Consider the following 13,571-nt stretch of genomic DNA (forward strand, 5'->3'; position numbering starts at 1 on the left):
CAGTTCCCCTGTTGATCCTTGGAAAGAACCAGAGGCAAAGAAATTTGAGCACTACGGTCACCTTCAACGCCATTGGCTGGTGATACCCTCCAACTCCATGTGGTGTCAGGTCTTCACAAAGAATCTGGCATATATGATGTACCAAAGCTTGGGACGAGCACAGCATTGCCCTTCATTTATTTGTAAATAGAAGATGATAAATCCTAAGTTTGACGAGTCTCCCTGGTTGTCTGGCTCTCTCCTGACCCTCCTGTTCATGCTCTGGCTTCACTTGACCATGCCCCTCCTGCTGGAGCTGAGCGCAGCTCGAGTCTCTCTCCTTTGCCTTCTCCATTGCATTAGGACCCTGACAAAGGCAGCAATGAGCCCTGTTTTTTGCCTTCTCTGTGAAAGGAAACATTGAAGACATTGAGCTTCACTTTCTTGCCCCATGAATCATTAGAGGATGACACGTTTAGAAGCTGTAAGGAGTCCATAGTTTTTTCTGTCCTACTTGCATGGTGACTGATGCCACCTTGTCCCTGAGACACTCGCACACACATCGAGATGACCAAGATGGCACCTCAGACATATAACATCTTGAGCCCTGTGTGGGATGCTAAACTTTCAAAGGTGAGTGACCCAACCTAGATCTGTGCTCTGTTTATTCAAGGCTGAGATAGACAGATTTTTGATCAGTAAGGGAATCAAGGGTTATGAGGAAAAGGCAGGAAAGTGGAGTTGAGGATTATCAGATCAGCCATAATCTCAGTGAGTGGCAGAGTATCCTCGATGGGCCAAATGACCTATTTCTGCTCCTACATCTTATGGTCAATCTCTGATGTGGCATATTAATGACCAATTATTTGCTCATGGCCAATGAGTGACAATTCTGATGAACACGTAACAGGCCTTCATTGATGGAATACCACATATGATACAGCTGTGTCTCCTTCACTATTGCCTGCATTCCCAAATTTTACATTCCTATGTGTTACCCTTGAGCTAGAATGACTGTGATGTGAAACCACTGAGTTTTGAGTAGCCCTTTAACAGTGCTAATGAAGCCAGTGGCTTTCATCGTAAGGAAGTATTCCTCCCTTCTTTCTAAGCACTCCTGCGGCAACAAGCAATTAGAGGGGCGACCCCAGAAAGGCTCCCCTGTCTTCACCCTTACCCCTCACCTCCATTCCACTGCCTTCCTTCCCCTCTGCTCCCTTCATGTTCATCAACCCCATCCTCGCCTCACAGTTCACCCATGGTTGAATTGCTAGTCTCTGAAAGTGGAGGCCAGCATGAGTACCATAGCACAGTGGTGTTCCACAGGACAATGTAGGCAAAGAGCAGGAGCAGACCAACCCTACAGCCCCAGCAGAGTGGCACTCATCACAAGAAGACCGGTGCAGTGCTATGGCTGGTAGGCTATGAATGTTCCACTCACATCAAAGTTACCAGCGAACTGAGCTCCAACTTGTGCACGCCACCCCTTTTCAAACGGATTTGAAGCCGACGTGAATTCCCGCTGGCATGACGGACGATTGCAAGGCAAGGCAAGATTCTGGAGAGCAGCTGTTTTAATGAGCATTCATGAGGTGTTAATGAATGCAAATGGAGTTCAACACAATTAGTTGGCTGGATAACTGACCCACCATAAATACACCATCGCAAGAATTGCAATCTATTTTTACGATGGCGGATTTGCAATTTTTTGCCTGCCGCTGGATTGTCCAGTCCCACCCACCACAAAACCTGCCGCGGGTGGGATGGGAGAATTCCACCCAAGAAGTGAACTTTACATGATCATGAGAGGGAAAAAAAGACACATCTATTATAAATGGTAAACGTGGAATGCATTTCACATACATCACTGACGAGACCATGCAGATGTTTAGGATTGTAGCAAGCAGGAGGGAGGTAGGATTTCAGGAGATCTTGATGATAGAAAGGAAGTTAGCAAGAGGGAGCTGCTCAAGAAGAGAATTCCAGAGGATAGAGGTATAGTGGCTGACAGAACAGCAAAGTGGCTGGCGGAGCACAAAATAGACTCACAAGTAAGCTTGTTGGAAGAAGCCTGCAAGGACACTAGACTGGAGGAAATCATAGAGGCAATGGGGGATCAAGTCCATAGAAGAAAGTGAAGGTCAAGGCCAAGAATATTGGTTGATTCTCTGGTGCAGGAGAAGCCTGTGGAGCTTGGAAAGAATGGGGTTGATGGGGTGTGACTGACAACATGGGCTGCAACATCTTAGATAACATAAAGATAGTGGAAGCTAAATGGTTTTTGGTCAGATGAGCATTGGGCAAGTGAGGTGAAAAATGCAAGAATTAGAGCTGCTTTCTAAAAAATATCTCTCAAAAAGCACTGAAGATAGCAAGGGCACGGAATGTGTTTTGGACGGGGGAACTTTAATGTCCATCGCCAGGAGTCACTTGGTAGCACCACTACTGACTGAGCTGGAAGAGTCCTGAAGGACATATCTGCCAGATTGGGCCTGCAGCAGGTGGCAAGTGAACCAACACGAGAGAAGAACCTATTGGAACTGATCCTCTCAAATCTACTTGTTGTAGATGCATCTGTCAATGACTACTGTTAAGGAGTGACCGCCGCACAGTCCTAGTGGAGAAGAAGCTCCACCTTCACATTGAGGATACCCTCCATTGTGTTGTGTGGCACTACCACTGCTAAATGGGATAGCTTCAGAGAAAATCTGGCAGCTCAAACTGGTGAAGCCATAAAACAGAACTACTTGCATGCCAAACAGCGACAGCAGCATGTGAAAGACAGAGCAAAGCTATCCCACAATAAAAGCTCTTTGAGTCCTGCCCCATCCAGTCGTGAATGGTGGTGGAGAATTAAGCAACTCACCGGAGGAGGAGGCTCCACAAAGAGGATGGTCCAACTTGGCCTCCTTCTCAGGTCTGCAGCCTCACAGATGCCAGTCTTCAGCCAATTTGATTCACTCCACATGATATCAAGAAACAGCTGACGGCACTGGATATAACAAAGGCTATGGGCCCTAACAATATTCCGGCAGGAGTACTGAAGACTTGTGCTCCAGAACTTGCCACACCCCAAGCCAAGATGTTCCAGAATGGCTACAACACTGGCATCTACCTGGTTATGTGGAAAATTGCCCAGGTATGTCCTGTACACAAAAAGCAGGACAAATCTAATCCTGTCAATTACTGACCCATCAGCCTACTCTCAACAATCAATAAAGTGATGGAAAGTATCATTGTCAGTAATCAAGCAGCACTTAGCAATAACCTGCTCACTGACACTCAGTTTGGGTTCCGCCAGAACCACTCAGCTCCTGACTTCACTACAGCCTTGATTGAAACAAGGACAAAAGAATTGAACTTGAGAGGTGAGGTGAGAGTGACTGTCCTTGACAGCAAGGCAGCATTTGATTGAGTGTGGCATCAAGGAGCCCTAGCAAAACTGGAGTCAATGGGAATCAGGAGAAAACTCTCTACTGGTTGTTATGGACAAAGATATAGACAAGTTGCAAAAAAATGTTTTGGATTGGGGGAGAGCGGATTTTAGTACAATAAGGCAGGATCTGGCCAAGGTAGTCTGGGAACAGCTACTTGTGGGAAAATCTACAGAGGAGCAGTGGGAGGGGGCGTTCAAAAAGGAAACGGTTAGGGTACAGGCTCAACATGTTCCTTTTAGGGTGATAGGAAGGAGTAACAAGCCCAGAGAACCATAGATGACCAGAGATATTCAGGATATGATGAGAAGGAAAAGAGAGGCTTTTAGCAGGTACAAGGGAAGCAAATCAGCAGAGGCATTAGTAGAGTACAGAAAGTGCAGGGTGGAGCTTAAGAAAGCAATTAAGTGAGCAAAGAGGGGATATGAGAAAGCTCTGGCTGGTTAAAGTAGGGGAAATCCCAAGATATTCTATAAGTGTATCAATGGGAAAAGGATAACCAGGGAAAGAGTAGGGCCCATTAGGGACCAAGGGGGAAATCTATGGGTGGAGCTAGAGGACATCGGTAGAGTGTTGAATGAATACTTCACATCCGTCTTCACCCAAGAGAATGAGGATGAAGGTATGGAACTCGAGGAGAGAAACTGTGAGGTTCTTGAGCAAATTGATATAGGGAGTGACAAAGTATTGGAGGTATTGGCAGGCTTAAAAGTGGACAAATCTCCAGGTTCAGATGATTTGTGTCCCAGTCTGTTGAGGGAGGCAAGGGAGGAGATTGCAGGTGCTCTGACCCAATTCTTTAATTCCTCTCTGGGCTATGGAGGAGGTACCAGAGGACTGGAGAACAGCTAATGTGGTTCCGCTATTTAAGAAGGGTTGTAGAGATAAGCCAGGGAACTACAGACCAGTGACTCTCCCTTCAGTGGTAGGGAAACTATTGGAGAAAATTCTGAAGGAGAGAATCTATCTCCCCATGGAGAGGCAAGGTTTGACCAGGGATAGTCAGCATGGCTTTGTCAGAGGGAGGTCATGCCTAATAAATTTGATTGAGGAGGTGACCAGGTGTGTAGATAAGGGTGGTGTAGTTGATGTAGTTTATATGGATTTCAGCAAAGCCTTTGACAAGATCCAACATGGGAGACTTATAAAGAAGATACAGGGTAATTTGATAAAGTGGATTCAAAATTGGCTTGGTTGTAGGAGTCAGAGGGTGATGACAGAAGGCTGCTTTAGTAACTGGAAGCCAGTGTCCAGTAGTGTACAACAGGGATCTGTGCTGGGTCCCCTATTATTCATCATTTATATAAATGACATAGATGACTATGTGGGGGTAGGATTAGTAAGTTTGCAGATGAAGTGTTCAGTGAACGGTATGACACTAGGCAGTCCTGAGAACCAAGGGACCTTGGCGTGTGTGTCCATTGATCTCTGAATGTGGAGGGGTTGGAATCACAACTAGCACAAAGGAAGATGGTTTTGGTTGGAGGCCAATCATCTCAGCCCCAGGTCATCACTGCAGGAGTGCCTCAGGGTAGTGTCCTAGGCCCAATCATCTTCAGTTGCTTCATTAATAACATTCCTTCCATCATAAAATCAGGATTGGGGATGTTTGCTGATGATTGCATAGTGTTCAGTACTATTCACAACTTCTCAGATATTGCAACAATCTGTGCCAAATGCAGTAACACCTGGACAACATTCAGGCTTGGGCTGATAAGTGGCAAGTAACACTCATGTCTCACAAGTGCCAGACATTGATCATCTCCAATAAGAGAGAATCCAACCGTCACCCCTTGACATTACCATCACTGAATCCCCCGCCATCAGCATTGAGGTTTATTAAGCTAATACCAGGAATCGGCAGGTTGTCTTATGAGGAAACGTTGGACAGGTTCGGCTTGTATCCACTGGAGTTTAGAAGAGTGAGTGGCAACTTTATTGAAACCTTTAATACCCTGAGTGGTCTTGTGGATGTGGAGAGGATGTTTCCTCTTGTGGGAGAATCTAGAGTAGAGATCACAGTTTAAAAATAAGAGGTCACTCATTTAAGACAGATGGGGAGAATGTTTTCCTCTTGAGGGTCATGAGTCTTTGGAACTCTTCCTCAAAATGTTGTGGAAGCGCAGTCTTTGAATATTTTTAAGGCAGAGATTCTTGATTAACAAGGGATTCAAACATTATTGGGGGTAGGCGGGAATGTGAAGTTGAGGTTACAATCAGATCAGCCGTGATCTTATTGAATGGCAGAGCAGGCTCGAGGCTTCGAGGGGCCTACTCCTCCTAATTCAAATGTTTGTATGTATGCTCTTATCCTGGAGGGGTTACCATTAACCAGAATCTGAACTGGACTAGCAATATAAATACCGTGGCTACAAGAGCAGGTCAGAGGCTAGGAAGCCTGCGGTGAGTAACTCAGCTCCTGAGCCCCCAAAACCTGTCCACTATCTACAAGACAAGTCAGGAATATGATGAAATACTTGCTTGGATGGGTGCAGCTCCAATAAAAAGCTTGCTACCGTACAGGACAAAGCAGCCCGCTTGATCAGCACCCCATCTACTACCCTAAACGTTCACTCTCTCCACACAGTGGTAGCAGTGTGTACCATCTGCAAGATGTACTACAGCAACTCACCAAGACTCCTTCGATAGCACCTTCTGTGACCTCTCCCATCAAGAAGAATCAAATTCACAGAATTATTATGGTGCAGAAAGGGGTCATGCAGACTGTCGAGTCTGCACCAACTCTCCAAATGATCAGTTCACCTAGTGCCACTCCCCTGCCTTCTCCCCTTAACCTTGCACATTCTTACTTTTCAAATAACGGTGTAATTCCCTTTTGAATGGCTCGATTGAATCAGTCTCCACCACACCACCACACTCTCAGGCAGTGCAATCCACACCCTAAACACTTGCTGTGTGAAAAAGATTTTCCTCATGTCACTTTTACTTTTTTGCCAAATACTTTAAATTTGTGCCTTCTTGTTCTCAACCCTTTCATGAATAGGAAAAGTTTCTCACCAACTACTCTGTCCAGACCCCTCATGATTTTGAACACCTCTATCAAATCTCCGCTTAGCCTTATCTTCTCCAAGGAAAACAGTCCCAACTCCTCCAATCTATCTTCATAACTGAGGTTCCTCATTCCTGGACCTATTCTTGTGAATCATTTCTGCACTCTTTCTAGTGCCTTCACATCGTTCCTAAAGTGCGATGCCCAGAACTGGGCATAATACTCCTTAACTAGGCCTTAACTAGTGTGTTATATAAATTCACATTAACCTCCTTGTTCTTGCACTCTAGCCTAGGATACCATATGCTTTATTAACCACTCTCTCAACCTGTCCTGCCACCTTCAATGACGTGCACATATACACCCAGGTCCTTCTGCTTCTAAACTTCCTTCAGAGTGGTATCCTTTATTTTATATTATCTCTCCATGTTCTTCCTACCAAAATAATTACCACATTCCTCCACATTGAACTTAATCTGCCACTTGTCTGCCCATTCCACCAGCTTATTTATGTTCTTTTGAAGTTCTACACCATACTCCTCACAGTTCACAATGTTTCCAAATTTTGTGTCATCCACAAGAACAAGGGCAGCCAACACATGGGAGCACCACCACCTGTAAATTCTCCTCCAAGCCACACAACATCCTGGCTTGGAATTATATCACCATTACTTCTCTGTCACCGAGTGCAAATCATGGAACTTCAATTCCTAACAGCATTATGGGTGTATCCACACCCCACATTTTGTTTTTAGTTCATTTGGCAGATGTGGGCATCGCTGGCCGGGCCAGCATTTATTGCCATCCCTAGTTGCCCTTGAGAAGGTGGTGATGAGCTGCCTTCTTGAACCACTGCAGTCCATGTGGTGTAAGTACACGCACGTGCTGTTAGGAAGGGAGTTCCAGGATTTTGACGCAGTGACAGTGAAGGAATGGCGATATATTTCCAAGTCAGGATGGTGAGTGGCATGGAGGGGAACTTCCAGGTGGTGGTGTCACCATGTGTCTGCTGCCCTTGTCCTTCTACGTGGTAGAGGTCGCAGATTTGGAAGCTGCTGTCCAAGGAGCCTTGGTGCATTGCTGCAGTGCATCTTGTAGATGGTACACACTGCTGCCAGTGTTCGTCGGTGGTTGAGAGAGAGAACGCTTTTTTTATATTGTGGTAGATGGGGTGCCAGTCAAGTGGGCTGTTTTGTCCTGGTTGGTGTCGAGCTTCTTGAGTGCTGTTGGAGCTGCACTCATTCAGGCAAGTGGAGAGTATTCCATTATGCGCCTAACTTGTGCCTTGTAGATGATGGACAGGTTTTGGGAAGTCAGGGAGTAAGTTACTTGCCGCAGAATTCCCAGCGTCGAACCTGCTCTTGTAGCCACAGTATTTCTATGGCTGGTCCAGTTTATTTTCTGGTCAATGGTAACCCCAGGATGCTGATAGATGGGGATTCAATGATGGTAATGTTGTTGAATGTCAAGGGGAGATGGTCATTGTCTGGTACTTGTGTGGCATGAATGTTACTTGCCACTTATCAGCCCAAGCCTGAACATTGTCCAGGTCTTGCTGCATATGGATATAGACTGCTTCAGTATCTGAGGAGTTGTGAATGGTGCTGAACATTATGCAATCAACTGGAAACATTCCCACTTTTGACCTTATGATGGATGGAAGATCATTAATGAAGAAGCTGAAGATGGGTGGGCCTAGTACACTACTCTGAGGAGCTCCTGCAGCGATGTTCCAGGGCTGAGATGATTGACCACATTCATCTTCCTTTGTGCTAGGTATGACTCCAATCAGCAGTGAGATTTCCCCCTGATTCTCATTGACTTCAGTTTTGCTAGGGCTCCTTGATGCCACACTCGGTCAAATGCTGCCTTGGTGTCAAGGGTAGTCACTCTCACCTCACTTCTGGAGTTCAGCTCTTTTGCCCGCGTTTGAACCAAGGCTGCAATAAGGGCAGGAGCTGAGTGGCCCTGGTGGAATGCAAACTAAGCATCAGTGAGCAGGTTATTGCTAACCAAGTGCCGCTTGTTAGCACTGTTGATGACACCTTCCATCACTTTATTGATGATCGAGAGTAGACTGATGGGGCGGTAATTGGCTGCGGTGGATTTGTCCTGCTTTTGTGGACAACATACCTGGACAATTTTCCACATAGCATAGTAGATGCCAGTGTTGTAGCTGTACTGGAACACTTTGGCTAAGGGCACAGCAAATTCTGAAACACAAGTCCTCTGTACTATTGCCAGAATGTTGTCAGTGCCCATAGCCTTTGCAGTTTCCTCAGCAGTTTCTTGATATCATGTGGAGTGAATTGAACTGGCTGCAGACTGTGATGCCAGGGACCTCCAAGGTGGTTGAAATGGATCATCTGCTCGGCGCGTCTGGCTGAGGATGGTTGCAAAAGCTTCAGCCTTGTCTTTTGTGATGTGCTATGTTCCTCCATCGTTGAGGATGGGGATTCTTGTGGAGCCTCCACCTTCAGTGATTTGTTTAATTGTCCACCACCATTCATGATTGGATGTGGCAGGACTGCAGAGCTTAGATCAGATCTGTTGGTTGTGGGATCACTTAGCTCTGTCTATCATTGTTGTAGCTTCACCAGGTTAATACCTCATTTTTAGGTATGCCTAGTACTGCTACTGGCATGCCGACCTGCACTCTTCCTTAAACCAGGGTTGATCCCCAGCTTGATGGTAATGGTAGAGTGGTCTAGCAGCTGTGTCCTTTAAGACTCAGCCAGCTCGGTCAGTAGTCCCCCACCCAGAGTACATTCTGTGGCCTTGCCACCCTCAGTGCTTCCTCCAAGTTGTGTTCAACATGGAAGAGCACAGATTCATCAGCTGAGGGAGGGCAATACGTGGTAATCAGCAGGAGGTTTCCTTGCCCATGTTTGACCCGATGCCATGAGACTTCATGAGGTCCAGAGTCAATGGTGAGGTCTCCCAGGGCAAATCCCTCCTGATTGTATACCACTGTGCCGCCGCCTCTTCTGAGTCTGTCTTATCGGAGGGACAGGACATACCCAGAATTGGTGATATCTGGGAGAGTGTCTGTAAGGTATGATTCTGTGAGGATGACTATGTCAGTCTGTTGCTCGACTATTCTGTAGGACAGCTCTCCCACTTTTGGCACAAACCCCCAGATGTTAGTAAGGAGGACTTTGCAGGGTCGGCAGGGCTGTGTGTGCGCCACCATTCACAGTGCCTAGCTGAATGGCAGGTGGTCCGTACATTTTCATTCCTTATTGACTTGTTTTTAGCAGTTTGATACATCTGAGTGGCTTGCTAGGCCATTTAAGAATCAACCACACTGCTGTGGGTCTGGAGCCACATGTAGGCCAGACTAGGTAACGACAGCAGATTTCCTTCCCTGAAGGGTATTAGTGAACCAGATGGGGTTTTAACAACAATTGACAATGGCTCTGTGGTCACCAGATTTATTAATTGAATTTAAGCTGCTGTGGTGAGATTTCAAACTAGAGCATTAGCCTGGGCCTCTGGATTACTTTTTTTTCAATAAATTATATAGATTTTTCTTTTTCCCTCCTATTTCCATTATTTTTAAATATTTTTAAATCTTTTATGCTCCCCCCACCCCCACTAGAGCTATACCTTGAGTGCCCTACCATCTATTCTTAATTAGCACATTCGTTTAGATAATATCACCAACTTCGACACCTATGTGTTCTTTTGTTCTGCCGTCTGTGACATCTTTTGATGATCTGCTTCTATCACTGCTTTTGCCTACAACCACACCACCCCCCTCCACTTCTCTCCCCCCCCCCAACCCCGCCACCGCCCCCCCCACCCCCCCCCCCCCCCCCCCCCTTAAACCAGCTTATATTTCAACCCTTCCTGGGATTCACCTAGTTCTGTCGAAGGGTCATGAGGACTTGAAACGTCAACTCTTTTCTTCTCCGCCGATGCTGCCAGACCTGCTGAGTTTTTCCAGGTAGTTCTGTTTTTGTTTTTGCTCTGGATTACTAGTCCCATGATATTACCACTACACCACTGCCTCTCCCAGAATGACAAAATGAAGCATTTTTGCCTACAACATATTATGGTTACAATTTTCTTTTTTTTAAAGCCATGCTACATATAGGGTTAAAAAGACTTTACTCAAAAAGTAGTCAAACTTGTTTTAGTACACAATGGGCCCAGACAGGAAAGGTTGTGCCTGATCAGCTATCCAAGGAAGGGGCCAAGACATTAAATTAAAATGCAAGCATCTTGTGGCCTGTGTGTGTGTGGATATGGTTTTTGACTTTTGAGGCGAAAATTTAAATTTCTTGCAGCCAAATTTTGAAAATATTTCTCAGCCAGTTTTGTTGTGGATGATCAGCAGCAAAACAAAATATATACATAGGTTAAAATTTAGGGGCCAGTTTAAATTGCAGACTAGCAAAGCAGATCTGGCTGCCATTTTCTGAGGGGGACAGGTCAATCTTTAACAAATAATAATGCAGAGTTTTTTTTTTTGCTAGTGTTTGTGTATCAATTGCAGTTCAATAAATCTTTTTGGTAGTTTTGAGTCATAAAATGTTTGTTCTGCCACCTGCTTAAGTTAAAGATGATCGGTTTGTTGCTTGGCATAATGAGTAAGATTTTGATAATACTATTAATGTTTAGGGTTTGTTGTTGGTCTGTATCATCTGTGGATTTTATTGTTAACCACTTTTAAAACGGTTCGGTTTGAATTTCTGTTAGTGAGACAAGAGGCAGTCAAGGTAGTTGAGATACTTTACAAGATGGCAGCTGTTGTTTGTGAGAAACTACACTTAATGGTTTCATGACTTTAAGTTGCCTGAGAGTCTGGATTCAGTAGCTCTATTTGAATAAGTGGCTAGAAAGGTAGCTTAATTTAGGCTAACACTTTATTTATAAACAAAATCTATGCAATGATTTAATTGATTATATTTGTAGGGCAGAACATATGTATTAGAGGGAAACTTTTACTTCTGTTTTGACATTATGGTAGGAAGTAATATTAACATTTGCTCTAAATGGTTTGATTATGTGAGAATGGGTTAGAGTATGTTGATGTGAATGTTTACAATAGGTGTACTGTTGACAAGAGGATATGACATTGTTGAAACTGCTTTGTATCTAAAGGAAATGTATCATTTGTTCACAATGGAATGTAAACTCTGGAGGCCCAGGGGAAAAGGGACAGTCTTTAGTCTCTATGACTCTAGTTACAGAAGGAGAGTGACATCAGATGACTCACACCCTAAGCCAATGAAAGAGATGAATTTTGGACTATTTCCAAATAAGGGAATCTGGAAAAATGAGAGGTGGATATAAAAGTTGGAAAATTGGAGTCTTTGTTGGGACGTTGTTACCAGGGCTTCTGGGGTATGATTCTTTTGAACACAATTCAACATCACTTCAGAGACAGAAGAGAAAGACATCGCCTGTGTTGGCAATGCTCAAGGAATCCTAGGAACTTGAGGGATGAGTAACTTCCGGGATGAGGAACTTCCCTGTTATCTTCACTCTTTATTGTTAAGTATATGTAAAATCTTTCTTAATAAATTCTACTTGCTTCATAAATAATAGTTATTTGTACCTTGTTAGTTCAGGCACAACTGAGGACCCGAGTGTTAGAAATTAAGAATTCAGAATTTAGAGATTTTAATTAGAAGAGTTTTATACCTCAAAACCCTAAAATCTTACCATAGCAAAGTTTTTCTGTTCAACCTTGGCCTTGCCACAATTTCCCTGGATATTGAAAAGAGTGAAGGTATATTCTTGGCCCCAGGGAGAAAAGACTTGCTTTTGGGTGCAATCTGATATATTGAACCCAGGAAAATTCTGATGTTGAAGACCCCAAAATCTAACAATACTGGACATAATGAGATTTTAAATAAAAGCATCTCACAATAAATTAATCCATTAAGTTGCCTTTTAATACCTTTGCAGAATAAGTTTTGAAGCTCAAGAAGAGGCTATTTTGTCCATCAAACTTGTGTCAATTCTGTGAAAGAGCTATCCACTTATCTTGATTCCCTTTTTCCCAAAAACACTAAAATTTTATTTTTCAAACATTTGCCCACTTCTTTAAAAAGGTATTTGGTTTTGCTCTACTGTTGTTTCTTGCAGGGCATTGTTTCCCAAAATTCTCTTGCTTTAAAATATTCAAAATTTTCCATTTACTCTTTCAATTTCTGACTCACCAACTAGGAGAAATTTTCCCTCTGGTATAAAAATTTGCAGGATTTTGACAATCTCTTAAACTTCTCTGTTCTGATGAAAAGAGCCCTCATTTCTTTAGTTTCTTTTGACCAAAGCCTCAACCCACATATTGCCTTAGCGAATGTCTTTGGTGTCCACTTGATGGCCTTGACATCCTTAAAAAGGCTTTACTAAGTTGCACAAAATATCCTAACAGCAGCCTAGTCAATTTCTATAGGTTTAGTATTATCTTTTTGGTTTTGTACTCTAATTCTATTTATAAATGGAGGATTCAGATTTTAATAGCTTTATCAACTTGTCCTCCCAATTATAGAGGTTTGTATAACTCCTAATTTCTTATGCTGCTCTACTTATAGTTTTACTATTTAGTGTATGTTCCTCCCAAAACATATCCTCATATTTTGCATATTGATTTTCATCCAATGTCCATCTACCCCAGCCTCTTATAACAAGTCACTGCCTTCCTGAAGTCAGCCATAGTCCTGTTCACAGTTAACCATGTTCCTTAATTTTTATAATCACCTGCAGGTTTTGATACTGTATTACCTATAACCAGGTCCAGACTATGTATTTATTTATATTCTATGGAGAAAGAGAAACGATCCTGACAATGGTCCCTAGAGACCACTACTATTTACATCCCTCTGCTCTGAAAAATATCAGATTTGGGAGAAATGAAGACCTGTTTTACCATTTTTCTAGTGTAAAACAAAAGGGGTGGGGGGAGGGGGGGGGGAAACTTACCAAAGTTGAGCTGTTATCTCCTGCATCCAAAGTTTGGTTGACACTTATTGGATCAGGCAGCTTCTAGTCATCCTGTGGGCCAGCAGCAGCAGCAATGTATACAACCACAATCTGTAACCTCATGACTCAGCATGTCCCCCACTCTACCATTACCACCAAGCCAGGAATCAACACCAGTTCAATGGAGAGGGAAGGAGGATATGCCAGGGGCA

This window comes from Carcharodon carcharias, chromosome 5, assembly GCF_017639515.1.
Source record: "Carcharodon carcharias isolate sCarCar2 chromosome 5, sCarCar2.pri, whole genome shotgun sequence".
NCBI classification, from domain to species: domain Eukaryota; kingdom Metazoa; phylum Chordata; class Chondrichthyes; order Lamniformes; family Lamnidae; genus Carcharodon; species Carcharodon carcharias.